A 12,770-nucleotide genomic window follows, 5' to 3' on the forward strand; every position below is an offset into this window, starting at 1 on the left:
TGCAGGTGGGGCTATAGCTCCCATGGGTGCTCCTCCCACTGGAGGTGTAGATGGGGCTGAATTGATGTAGTGGGGTATCTCTCTGAGAAATGGCAGTGGATGCTGGCTGGGACACAGGTGCTCTTTCCCAGAGGAACATTTTGCAATAGTCTGGAAGCTACTGCTGGAAACCACTTCACCTGGTGATCACTCCTCACTCCTGGGACTGAGGCCGGGGCCTCCCTCTGACACTGCTCCCAGTTCTGGGGCTCGTGGCTTCCTTGACATTGCTCCAGGCCTGAATGGAGTTTGCCTGTTAAAGACACCTTCTCATCTGTGTACAGAGTCAGGGTACTGCTTGCCATGCACAAAGATGGCACATTTTACCAAGTCCCCAAGGGCAGGGACAGGATTGCCTGGATTTCAACAATGTTAATCCCATGTCCACCACTACAATTTAAATGGGAGCACATATCAGAAAGTGAATATCTAACAAACTTTAAAGGTATTCAGTAGACTTATAGTCTCACTGTGTATTATCTACTTCCTTATTTTTTCCTTTTTAAAACTTCATTACAAAATAAATCTTAAGAATGTTGTCTCAGTTGGGAGTTTCTATTTTCTATGACAAAAATCTATGACCAAAGTGTTATGAGGAACCCACCAAACCACTCAGACCTCCAAATCTGTTCAGCTTTGTTGTCTACAACACACTTCTTTCTGTTGAGCTGGTTCTACTCCCTGTTAACAGCTCTCCTCTGCAGGTATCCAACAACTCTGGCATCTCTAACATCTTGGGTTCTCCAAGGCAGTCCAGGCTGCAACTTCACAGCTTCACACAATAGCCTCTTTAGTCCTCCATTTGGGGACACCCCTGACACTTGCCTGGTCTCAGCAACTTTATTTCATAGCTTCTTTCTTCTTAACGTTAAAGCCACATGGTTAGAGCTGCCAAGTCCTGCTGCTTACTGAGGCTAGAACTTGTCCTTTGGAGGGACCAGACCCTCACCCAACCCCCTGCTTTGGCAGCCATGACAGGCTGCAGAAAAGATCCAACAAGACAAAGGTCCCTGGACTCAGCAGCATGTGCTGAGCTCCTGACCTTGCCTGACCTTCTAGTCACTAGGAAGCTAAGTGCAAGGAACCAATCAGAAGTCAGCTGGTGGGCTGTGGAATGCAGAGCATAGTGACCGCCCTGGGAGGGCCTCTAGGCCATAGCAACCTTGTTGCAGCTGCAGCTGACCAGTGAACTCAGGTCAGGCTGCCCAAACCTGGAGGTGCACCAATCCTGAGACTGCTGCGGACCCCAGACACACCCCTTGCTCTACCCCAATATATTCCCTACCCCACTGCTGCTCAAGGTCCCTCCTGGCCCCCCACCTGCCTCACCCGCTGTGTTGGATGGATGGGAGAACCGAGTTAACTTGTAACATTAAAGACTCTTTGCTTTTGCATCAGATCCAGTCTCTTTTGGGGTTCGGGGTTTGGGTACATCACCTTCTCATTCAGTTACATCTTCACCAGCTTTCTGTCCTTCATGGCCTAAAAACTTGCTGTCCTGAAGCTTGCTCTGTAGATCAGTCTGACCTCAGGCTCAAAAATCCGCCTGCCTCTTCCTCTAGAGTGATTATATTAAAAGTGTGTCCCACTACACCCAACTCTAAACTAGTTCCTTTTTACAAGTTGGAAACTTAGCTGGGTGGTATCTTGTCCTGAGGTCACCACTCCCTGTATTCCATTTCCTAATCTGTTTATGTACTTGAAGACAGGACTCAGATCCATTGCACTTATGGTGCTCCTTTTCTCCTCAAGTATTTTTCCTTGCTTAGCTTGATCCTTTTCATTATATATCTTCATTAGAGTCACCACTAATATCCACAGGACAGAGTCTATGCTAGGCTGTTTTCAGAATTCTTCTGCCAGTGGAATTCATCCTCAGGCAGACTCTTTGGACAAGGGCAAAAGGCATCCACTTCCTTCACCAAAATATCAGAAGAATGATTTCTAAGCAGCACACTAAACTTCTCTGAGATCTCTTGTACCAACTTCTGACATTTCAAATCATCATTAGCACCATTGTCTCCCATGCCCCACTAAGCAGCGCTTAAAGCCTTCCACTGCTTTCCTGACTCAAAGCACCAAAGCCCATTATACTCCAAACAAAAGCATGGTCAGGCCTATCACAGCAATACCCCAGTCCCTGGTACCAACTGCTGCCTTAGTTAGGGTTTTTATTGCTATGAAGAATACCACGGTCACAGCAACTTTTATGAAGGAAACATCTAACTAAGGGTGGCTGGCTCACAGTTTCAGAGGTTCAGTCCATTATCGTGGAGGGGAGCGTGGAGGCAGGCAGAGTGGCCCTGGAGCTGAGAGTGATTCCTATTGACCAGAAAGCAACAGGAAGTCTACTGACCCCATAGCTCACCCCATAGTGACACACATCCTCCAACAAGGCCACAGTTCCTAACAGTGCCACCCCTTTGAGGGCCACTTTCTTTCAAACACCACAAAGGTCAAGTCACTGTCAGACCCCAAAGCCTGGAGCAGTCCAAACTTAGGAATTATTTCCTAAAGAGTTTTCTTAGTAACTACTTAGGCAGTGTCTGTTCAGGTGGGATAGGCCTTCAATCATCCTGAGAAAGTGTCTACAAACACCAGCAAATATTTATAGCCAAAAACAGTAGGTCTGATTTCAGTAAAGCCCAACTCCCAGTGCTCCCCATACCTATTCCTGGAGCCTGAATCACTTGTGGAATCTTCCTTCCCCCACTGGACTTTATCTGGGCACAGGTAGTGTATCTAAACATGGTGTCTTTAATTAGGCTTCTACAATTTGGAACACAATACTCAGATCTGAGGAATTCAGGTTTTATGTGTTCACTATGTTAGGTGACTTAGTAGAATTTCCTAACCAGTTATCCTTCCAGACTCATGTGATAGATGGCTCAGTTATCCAGTAGCATCCAATATCCTCATTTATCCTGTTTTTCTAGTTCCCATGTCACCCAGTCAGTTTTTCCAGGTTATATTTTGGGCGTACTTGTAAGCTGGTCTCTGGCAGGGCTACCAAGACTTGGAGAGGCTCCACTGGTTCTAAGGCTACTTCCCGGGCCATCAAGCCAGTGACTCTGTTGCCTCTGGCATCTGTGGACTTCCCTTTTTTGGTGTCATTTGTCTTCTCTATTTTTTATTTCTTTTCCTGCTGAAGTTAGCAATCCTCTGGGGCCTCATAGACATGGGCCATGGGGAAAGCATATTAACTATCAGTGTATGTGGTGATAGTCTTGTCTTTCCCCCATGGGGAATGTTTGAGTCAAAGCTAAAAGCTCAGCTTGTTGAGCTGGGGTTCTTCTGCTTGAAGATTGTGCCCAGATAGTCTTATTTTGGATAGTCTCTGTTGCCCCTGCATACTTGATTCTATCTTGGATGAACACTACCTCATCTGGAGTCACCAACAGATGTCAGTCAAGTCAAGCTTGATAGACTGAATCAGGTCAGTCACCTTGAGACAGTCATTCAGGGGACTCATGAGGCTATAATTGACAGGAGATAAACAGAGTTGAGGGCTGATATTGAACTGAGAGGCAGGACTTAGTATTGGGTCACTGGGTCTTAGAGGTCATCTCTCAGGTGCTCTCTTCAAGAGGGCCTCAGTATTGTGTGGGACCATCAGAACAGTTCTTTTTTGTTTGTTTGTTTTGTTTGTTTGTTTGAAACATGGTTTCTCTGTATTGTTTTGGATCCTGTCCTGGAACTCACTCGGTAGACCAGGCTGGTTTCGAACTCACAGAGATTCACCTGCCTCTGCCTCCCGAGTGCTGGGATTAAAAGTGTGCACCACCAACACTGGACAGACAACTTCCCAGAATGCTGGGGGCTGTGCTTATATGCCTGGACTTGCTCATGTAAGATGACAAACCATGTGTTTTCACTTCTGTAAACAAGCTTGCTTGCCCTTAACAACATGTAGGTGGATGTGTGCCTAATTACAGGTAGACAGGAAGTACAGAGCCTTGTGAGCTTTGCCTTTTCAAACCTCTGGCCAATGTAATGCAGACCTGAATCTTGAGAACATTTTTGTGTGCAGTTCCGGCACCATGAGTATCTGGCAGAAGTATTGGAGTAAAAATGTATTCATATTCAGAATGGTGAATCTCTTAATGACTCCAGACCCAGAACATTCCCAAATAACTCTGGTTTGTGTCAAGTTGATGTAAGACTAGCCAGCACAGACAGAATACAAAATGAAAAAATTTAGGTCTGGGTTTGCAACTTTCAACTTTCATGACTTTAGCTAAACCATATAAAATCTCTGAGCTTTAGCTTTTTCTTTAAAAAATGCTAACAGAAAAACACTGTAAGGCCTATAAGGAGATTTTAAAGTGTTTTAATAAGCATTTATTGTCATACAAAATAAAGTGGTCTTACTCTAACATGAACTTATGCTTTTTGCTTGCTTTCTTCCTTTTTTTTGAAGGCACGGCCTCGTTGTAGTCTAGGCTGACTACACCCATGATCTTCCTGCTTCTATCGCCAAAGTTCTATACTATACTTGTCTATCATATTATTACTGTTATTAATATATAAAGTATAATTTCATCACTTTTCAATATCACTTAACACCACAGTTAAAAGCTGTTTTTTGTTGTTGTTTTGTTTTGTTTTTGCTGAAAACCATTGTCTCCTCACTTTGGCCCATAGGCAGTAAAAGCAGGATAAGAGTCTGGCTGTAGGCTTCCTTCTGTTTCTGTTGTCTTTGCTTTGGCTCAGACTCCTGCTTTACTCTGCATACCTAACCTCTCTTATCTTCCTTCAAGGTTGAAGACACAAAACTAAATTGTTCAAAACTTTCAGTCACCTTGGACTCCAGGAGGAATAAATCTCAGGGGACATACAACCATTCCCTCTCAGAGAAGGGTAATTATCCATGAGGGCAAGAAAAGAGACAGAAGTCATTATCCTCCAGAAATAAGGTTAACCCACTATAGTGATGACAGTCACTAGATTGCCACCAAGAGTTTATTTAACAGGGGGGGCTAATGATGGCAGGACCACTTCTTGACCAGGACTACCTAATTACACATGTGTCTTGCTTTCTCAATCATATTCCTCCCCCTAGAGCCCAGGGAATCCCACAGAAAAGGAGGCAGAAAGACTGTAAATGCCAGAGGGGATAAACAACACTGGGAGAGCATGTTCTACTGAATCAATTAAGTAAGGCACATATGAGCTTATAAATACTGAAGCAGCAATCACAGGCCCTTCTTGGGTTTGGAGCAGATCCTCTGTGTATATATTATAGCTTTTAGCTTAGTATATTTTTGTAGAACTCCTGACTGTAAGAATAAATGGTTCTCTGACACTGTTGCCTGTTCTTGGGACTGCTTTCCTTCTGTGTCCACCTTTCATATGATCGTTTTTGCTTCATCTTACATTTTACTTTCTTATGTTGGGTTGTCATCTCTTAGAAGCCTTTTCTTTTTAAATGAGAGGCAGAGAGGGAATGAACCATAAGGAAAGTGAGGATGGAAGGAACTGGGAGGTGTGAGGGGACAGGAACTATGATCAAGATAATAGTATGAGAAGAGAATCTATGCTCGATAAAAGGGAAATGTACAGAGAGAAGTACAGGGCAAGGACTAAAGAGGAAGGAGACATGAGACACTGGCTGGACACCTCATGACACAAAGCTTTGGAGTGGCTTCCTCATGTGTGAAAATACAAAAGGAAGTACGCAGGACATCCCAGCAAGAACAAAATCATTGTGAGTCATTTACAATGGTGGCATCTTATTGGGAGGATAGAAATTATATGCCACACATGGTCTTTCCCCTTGCCTGACATAGAGCTTTGATGATTCAAAGTAATAATGGCATCTGGTGAGCTAACAAGATGCTGAGGGCTCTCAGGCAGCTCAGATTGGGGCTAGTCACCAGATGTCAACCCGTGAAGCTTGCCCTGTGTCTATCCTCCTCTACCTCAGTGCTGCTTGACTGAGAATGTCCACAGGCTCGTGTATTTGAATGCTTGCTCCCCGGTTAGGAAACTCTCTGGGAAAGATTAGGAGGTGTGGCTTTATTGGAGAAGATATTTCAAAAGCCCAGGCCCGTTGGGCAGTGGTGGCACATGCTTTAATACCAGTACTTAAGACGAGAAGCAGGCAGGCATCTGAGTTCAAGGCCAGCCTGGTCTACAGAGCAAGCTTCAGGACAGCTGGGGTACACAGTGAAAACCTGTCTCAGAAAGGAAAAGAAAACAAAACAAAACACCAGCAATCAAATCAAAAGCCCAGCCATTCCTAGTTAGCTCTCTCTGCCTCACGATTGTGGATAAAGATATAAGTTTTCAGCTCTTGCTCCTGTGACATGTCTGCCTGCTTGCTGCCATGCTCCCTGCTGTGGTGGTCACAAACTCAAAACCTCTGAAAATTGTAAGACAAATCAGAGGCTAAATTAGAGGCTTTCTTTCATTTTAAAACACACACACAAATGTATCTATTTATTTAAACATACACATGTATATGTGTACATGAGTGTTTTGCCTGTGTGTGTCTGTGCTCCATGTACACGCAATACCCACGACAGTCAGAAACGGGCATTGAATCTTCTGGAACTGGAGTCACAGATGGTTATGAGCTTCTATGTAGACCCTTGGGAACTGAACTTGGATCCTCTCCGAGAGTAGCAACAGCTCTTGATCTGACCACTAGAGCCCCTTAGAGCTTCCCTATGAGGTCACACGTTAATAAATCTACCTTTCTCTTTCTCACTATTACTTATCTTTTAAATGAATTTTTATTAAAAACAGATTCTTCTCTCTCATACAATACATCCCTACCACAGTTTTCCTTCCCTCTGTTCCTCCGAATTTCCCCACCTTCCCTCTCCCCCAGAACAACTTCCCATCGGTTTTCTCTACAGAAAAGAGCAGGCCTGTAAGAGTCCACAGCCAAACAAGAAAAACAGGATACAATAAAACAAGGCAAAAGTCCTCATATTGAGGCTGAACAGTGCAACCCAATAGGAGGCAAAAAATCAGAGACACACCCTTTGTCACAAAACATAAACCTAACAGTGTAACATGCAGAGTCCTAACCCATGCAGACCCTGGGTTGCTGCTTCAGTCTCTGTGAGCCCAGTGTCCTGCTTAGTCAATCTGATTGGCCTTGTCCTGGGGTCCTCCATCCTCTCTGACTCCTCCTCTTCTGCAGGGTTCCATGATCTCGTAGGGGAGGGACAGGATGGTATCTTCAATTTAGACTCTCCAAAGAATGTGTGGCTGAGGGTCTTTGTTGCCACTCCCATCTGCTGTCAGAGCAAGCCTCTGATGACAACTGATCAAGGCACTGATCTATGAGTATAGCAGAATTTCATTAGGAATTGTTTTATTGACTTTTAAGATCATCATCATCATCATCATCATCATCATCTTTGTTATTCCCCTTTGGTTCTGCTCTAGGACTCTGGCCTATCCAGTCTCCAGTTCCAGGCCATCCAGGCAGTATAGGGCATGAACTTCCTCTTGTGGCATGAGGCTCAAGTTAAACCAGACATTGGCCACTCCCACAAGTTCTGAGCCACTACTGCCCCAGAACATTTTGCAGGCAGGACAGATTGTAGGTGGAGGGATTTATGGCTGTGCTGGTCTCAGAATTCTTTTTCTGTAGCCTGCAAGGTACCGTTTCATGCCAAAGAGATTAGAATGTAGGGGTGAAGGCTCTATGCAGGCGTCTGCTCAACCTCCCTGTGCTCAGTGAACTATGTGGGTGCTGTCCTCCATTATTAGGGTCACTTTCATAGATTCCAGGAAGTTTCTACTACACTAGGTTTCCATACCATCCACAGAGCCCCCCAATTTCAATCATCTCTTCCTGTTCTCTCACCCTCCATCCCTCTCCACCCCACCTGACCCTTCCCACTCCCACACCATCCACCCCCAGTCTACCAATAAAATCTATTCTATTTCCACTTCTCAGGGAGATCCATGATTCCCACTAGAGCCCTCCTCTTTACCTAACTTCTCTGAGTCTATGGACTGTAGCTTGATTAACATTTACTAAACAACTAATATCCACTTTTAAATGAATATATACCATATTTGTCTTTCGGGGTCTAGGTTACCTCACTCAGGATGATTTTTTTCTAGTTTCATTCATTTGCCTCAGGATTTCATGTTATCATTTTTAACAGCTAAGTAATACTTTGTGGTGTAAATGTACAATGTTTTATTTATTTATTCATCAGTTAGGGGACATTAAGTTGTTTCCAGGTTCTGGCTATTACATATAAAGCTTCTATGAACATAGTTGAGCAAGTGTCCTTGTGGTAGAATGGAGTGTCCTTTGGGTATATTCCCAAGAGTGGTATTGCTGGATCTTGAGGTAAATCAATTCCCAATTTTCTGAAAAATCACCGTATTGATTTCCAAAGTGGTTGTACAAGTTTGCACTCCCATTCACAATGGAGGAGTGTTCCCCTTACTCCAATTCTCACCAGCATGAGTTGTCACTTGTGTTGTTGCTCTTAGTCATTGTGACAGGTGTAAGATGGAATCTCAAAGCAATTTTGCTTTGCATTTCCCTGATGGCTAAGGATGTTGAACATTTCTTTAAGTGCTTCTCAGCCATTTGAGATTTCTCTATTGAGAATTCTCTGTTTAGATTTGTACCCCGCTTTTAAATGGATTACTTGTGGGGTTTTTGTGATATCTAATTTCTTGAGTTCTTTATGTATTTTGGATATTAGACCTCTATCAGATGTGGAGATGGAGAAACTCTTTTCCTATTCTGTATGCTGTCGTTTCATCCTATTGATGGTGTTCTTTGCCTTACAGAAAATTTTCAGTTTCATGAGGTCACATATATTAATTGTTGATCTTAGTGCCTGTGCTGTCAGTTCAGAAGACTATCTCCTGTGACATTGTGTTCTAGGCTGCTTCCCATTTTCTCTTCTATCAGATTCAATTTATCTTGTTTAATGTTAAGGTCTTTGATCCACTTGGAATTGAATTTTGTATAGGATGACAGATATAAATCCACAGATTTCCATTCTTCTATATGTAGGCATCCAGTTAGACCAGTGTTGAAGATGCTTTCTTTTCTCCATTGTATAATTCTGGATTCTTCATTAAAAATCAAATGTGGGGGCTGAAGAGATGGCTCAGCATTAAGAGCACTGGCTGCTCTTCCAGAGGACCCGGATTCCACATGGCAGCTCACAACCGTCTATAATGAGATCTGATGCCCTTGTCTGGCCTGTAGGCATATATGCAGACAGAACACTGTATACTTAATAAATAAATAAATCTTTAAAAAAATCAGTTGTGCAGATTTATGTCTGGGTCTTCAGTTTGATTCCATTGATCAACTTGTTTGTTTTTATGCCAACACCATATGGTGTTTTATGACTATTGTTTTGGAATACAACTTGAAATAGGGGTGTTGATACCTACAGAAGATCTTTTTTTGTTCTGGAATGTTTTACCTTTCCTGGGCTTTTTGGTTTTCCATATGAAGTTGAAAATTTCCCTTTCAAGTTCTGTAAAGAATTGTGTTGGAATGTTGATGGAGATTGGCTTGAATCTGTAGATTGCTTTTGGTAGGATGGACATTTTTACTATGGTAATCCTACTGGCTCATTAGCATGAAAGGTCTTCCATCTTCTGATATCATCTTCAATTTCTTTCTTCAAACACTGAAGTTTTATTATACAAGTCTTTCACTTGCTTGGTTAGAGTTACCCCAAGATGTTTTATATTGTTGGAGGATATTGTGAAGGGCTTTGTTTCCCTGATTTCTTCTTCAGTCCATTTGTCACTTGTATCTAGGAGGACTACTTTTTGTTTCTGTTTGTTTGTTTGTTAATCCTATACCCAGCCACTTTCCTGAAAGTGTTTTTCAGCTATACAAATTATGTATACTATCATATTATCTACAAATAACAATATTTTGACTTCTTCCTTTCTGATTTGTATCCCTTTGACCTCCTTTAGTTGTCATATTGCTCTAACTAGAACTTCAAGTTCTATATTGAATAGATATAAAGAGAGTGGACAGCCTTTACTTGTCCTGATTTTACTGAAATTGCTTTGAGTCTCTCTCCATTTAATTTGATGTTGGCTATAAGGCTTGCCACAAATTGCCTTTATTATATTGAGGCATGTCCCTTCTATCTCTATTCTCTCCAATATTTTTACCATGAAGATTTGTTGGATTTTTATCAAAGGCTTTTTGGCATCTCATGAGATGATCATGTGTTTCTTTCTTTCAGTTTATTTATATGGTGGATTAAATTTGCTGCTCTTCTTATATTGAAGCATCCCTGCATCTCTGGGGTGAAACCTACTAGATCATGATAGATGATCTTTTTTATGTGTTTTTTGATTCATTTTGCAAGTATTTAATTGAATATTTTTGCATGTATATTCATGAGAGAAATGAATCTGCAATTCTCTTTGTGTTGAGTCTTTTTGTACTTTGGGTAGCAGGATGACTGTGGCCTCATAAAATAAATTGGGAAAATTGTGAAATAATTTAATGACTATTGGTGTTAATTCTTCTTTGAAGTCTGATAGAATTCTGTGCTAAAACTGTCTGGTCCTGGGCTTTTTTCTTCTTGGGGGATTTGGGGGGGTTGGGAGATCTAATGACTGCTTCTATTTCACTAGGTACATTTAACTTGTTTATATGATCTTGATAAATAAACAGAACAAGAAAGAATATTGAAAACTACAAGGGAAAAGGAGCAACTAGTATACCAAGGCAAATTTATTAGAATTATTCCTGACTGCTCAATGCATCTCTAAAAGTTGAAAGTGCATGGGCAGATGTGCCGCAGACTCTAAGAGACCACAGATGTCAGCCCAAGTTACTACACCTAGCTAAACTTTCAGTCATTATAGATGGAGAAAATAAAATATTCCATGATAAAGTAAAATGTAAATAACATCTATCTACAAATCCAGCCTTATAGAAGGTTCTAGAAGAAAAATCCAGAATGAAGGAGGTTAATTATATCCATGAAAGTACAAGAAATAAATAATCTCACACCAGCAAAACTACACACACACACAAACACACACACACACCACCACCACCATCAATAGCAACAACAACATAACAAGAATTAATAATCATTGTTTATCTCTCAATGTCTCAACCCCCCCCCCAAAAGACACATATTAACAGAATGGATGCAAACAGGATCCATTATTCTGCTGCATACATGAAACACATCTCATAATCATGGACAGACATTACCTGAGAATAAAGGGTTGGAAAAAGATATGCCAAGCAAATGTTCCTAAGAAGCAAGATGATGTAGCCATTTTAATATCTAATAAAATAGACTTCAGATCAAAATAATTAAAAGAGATGAGGAAGGAAGTTACATATTCATCACAGAAAAATCCACCAAGATGACATTTTAATTCTTGACATCTATGCCCCAAACACAAGGGTACCTCTTTTGCAAAAGAAACACTAATGCATCTTAAATCACACATTGGCTCTCACACACTGATAGTGAGAGACTTCAACACCCTACTCTTTCCAGGGGACAGGTCTTCAAGACAAAAACTAAACAGAGAAATGCTGGAGCTAACTGATGGTATAAACTCAACATATATTTACAGAACATTCCATCCAAACATACACAAAAAAATACCTTCTCAGAATTTTATGGAACTTTCTCCAAAATTGACCACATATTCATACACAAAGCAAGTTTCAATACATACAAGAAAATTGAAATAGCTTCTTGCATCTTATCTGGCCACCATGGATTAAAGCTGGATAGAAACAACAGAAAGCTTACAAACTCAAGAAAACTGAACAACTCTTTAATGAATGATAAATGGATCAAGAAAGAAATTTAAGACTTCCTAGGGTTCAATGAAAATGAATGTACAACATGCCCACATTTATGGGACACAATGAAAGCAGTACTGAGGAACGTTCACAGCACTGAATGTTTTTATAAAGAAATTGGAGAGATCACATGCTAGCAACTGAACAGCACACCTGAAAGCTCTAGAACAAAAAGAAGCAAACACATCCAAGAGGAGGAGATGACAGGAAATAAGCAAAGTGGGGGCTGAAATCAATAAAATAGAACACAACAAAAAATCAATGAAATAAAAGAGTTGGTTCTTTGAGAAAATCAACGAGATAGACAAACACTTATCCAAACTAACTAAAAGGCAGAGAAAGAATATCCAAATTAATAAAACCAGAAATGAAAAGGGGTTTTGTTTCATAACAACAGACACTGAGAAAATCCAGAGAGTCATAAGGACATACTTTAAAAACTTACCTCTTTAATTGACATATTAAAGATGGGGTGGAGAGGCTGAGCCTAGCCAGAATCTGGATTATTTGCCGAAGAAATCTATTTACAACTGTGCTGAGCAGAACCAGAAGAAAAGATCCCTTTTTGTGTGTTAGCCATTTGTACGCGCTAACCTCAGACAGAGAAAACATGTGCAATGATCTGTTGCTTAATTCTCTTGTCCTGCCAGGTCCTGCCACTTCAGGCCCAAATAAACACACACACACACACACACACACACACACACACACACACGCGCGCGCACACACACACACGCTCGTTATATTCATTATTAAACTGTTGGCCAATATCTAGGGCTTCTTATTTACTAGCTCTGTCTTCATTATTAACCCATTTCTATAAAGGTAAGTATTTCTACATGCCCTTATCTTACTGGAGAAGTTTCCAGACCTGCTTTTCCTTCTTCAGCTACATGGCATCTCTTCTCGGTTTCTCTCTAAC

The 12,770-nt window shown here is 41.4% G+C and overlaps 1 long non-coding RNA gene across 1 annotated transcript; it reads right to left on the reverse strand.

The window, feature by feature from the left end:
• Positions 1–4,353: 4,353 nt before the first annotated feature.
• Positions 4,354–12,507, reverse strand: LOC110342041. Its single transcript, XR_005876374.1, has 2 exons — positions 12,294–12,507; positions 4,354–7,332 (listed from the first exon to the last, which is right to left on the reverse strand). It is a non-coding gene; the product is annotated as an uncharacterized LOC110342041 (long non-coding RNA).
• Between the last annotated feature and the right edge of the window lie 263 nt (positions 12,508–12,770).

This window comes from Mesocricetus auratus, unplaced genomic scaffold (genome assembly GCF_017639785.1).
Source record: "Mesocricetus auratus isolate SY011 unplaced genomic scaffold, BCM_Maur_2.0 Super-Scaffold_15014, whole genome shotgun sequence".
Classification (NCBI taxonomy): domain Eukaryota; kingdom Metazoa; phylum Chordata; class Mammalia; order Rodentia; family Cricetidae; genus Mesocricetus; species Mesocricetus auratus.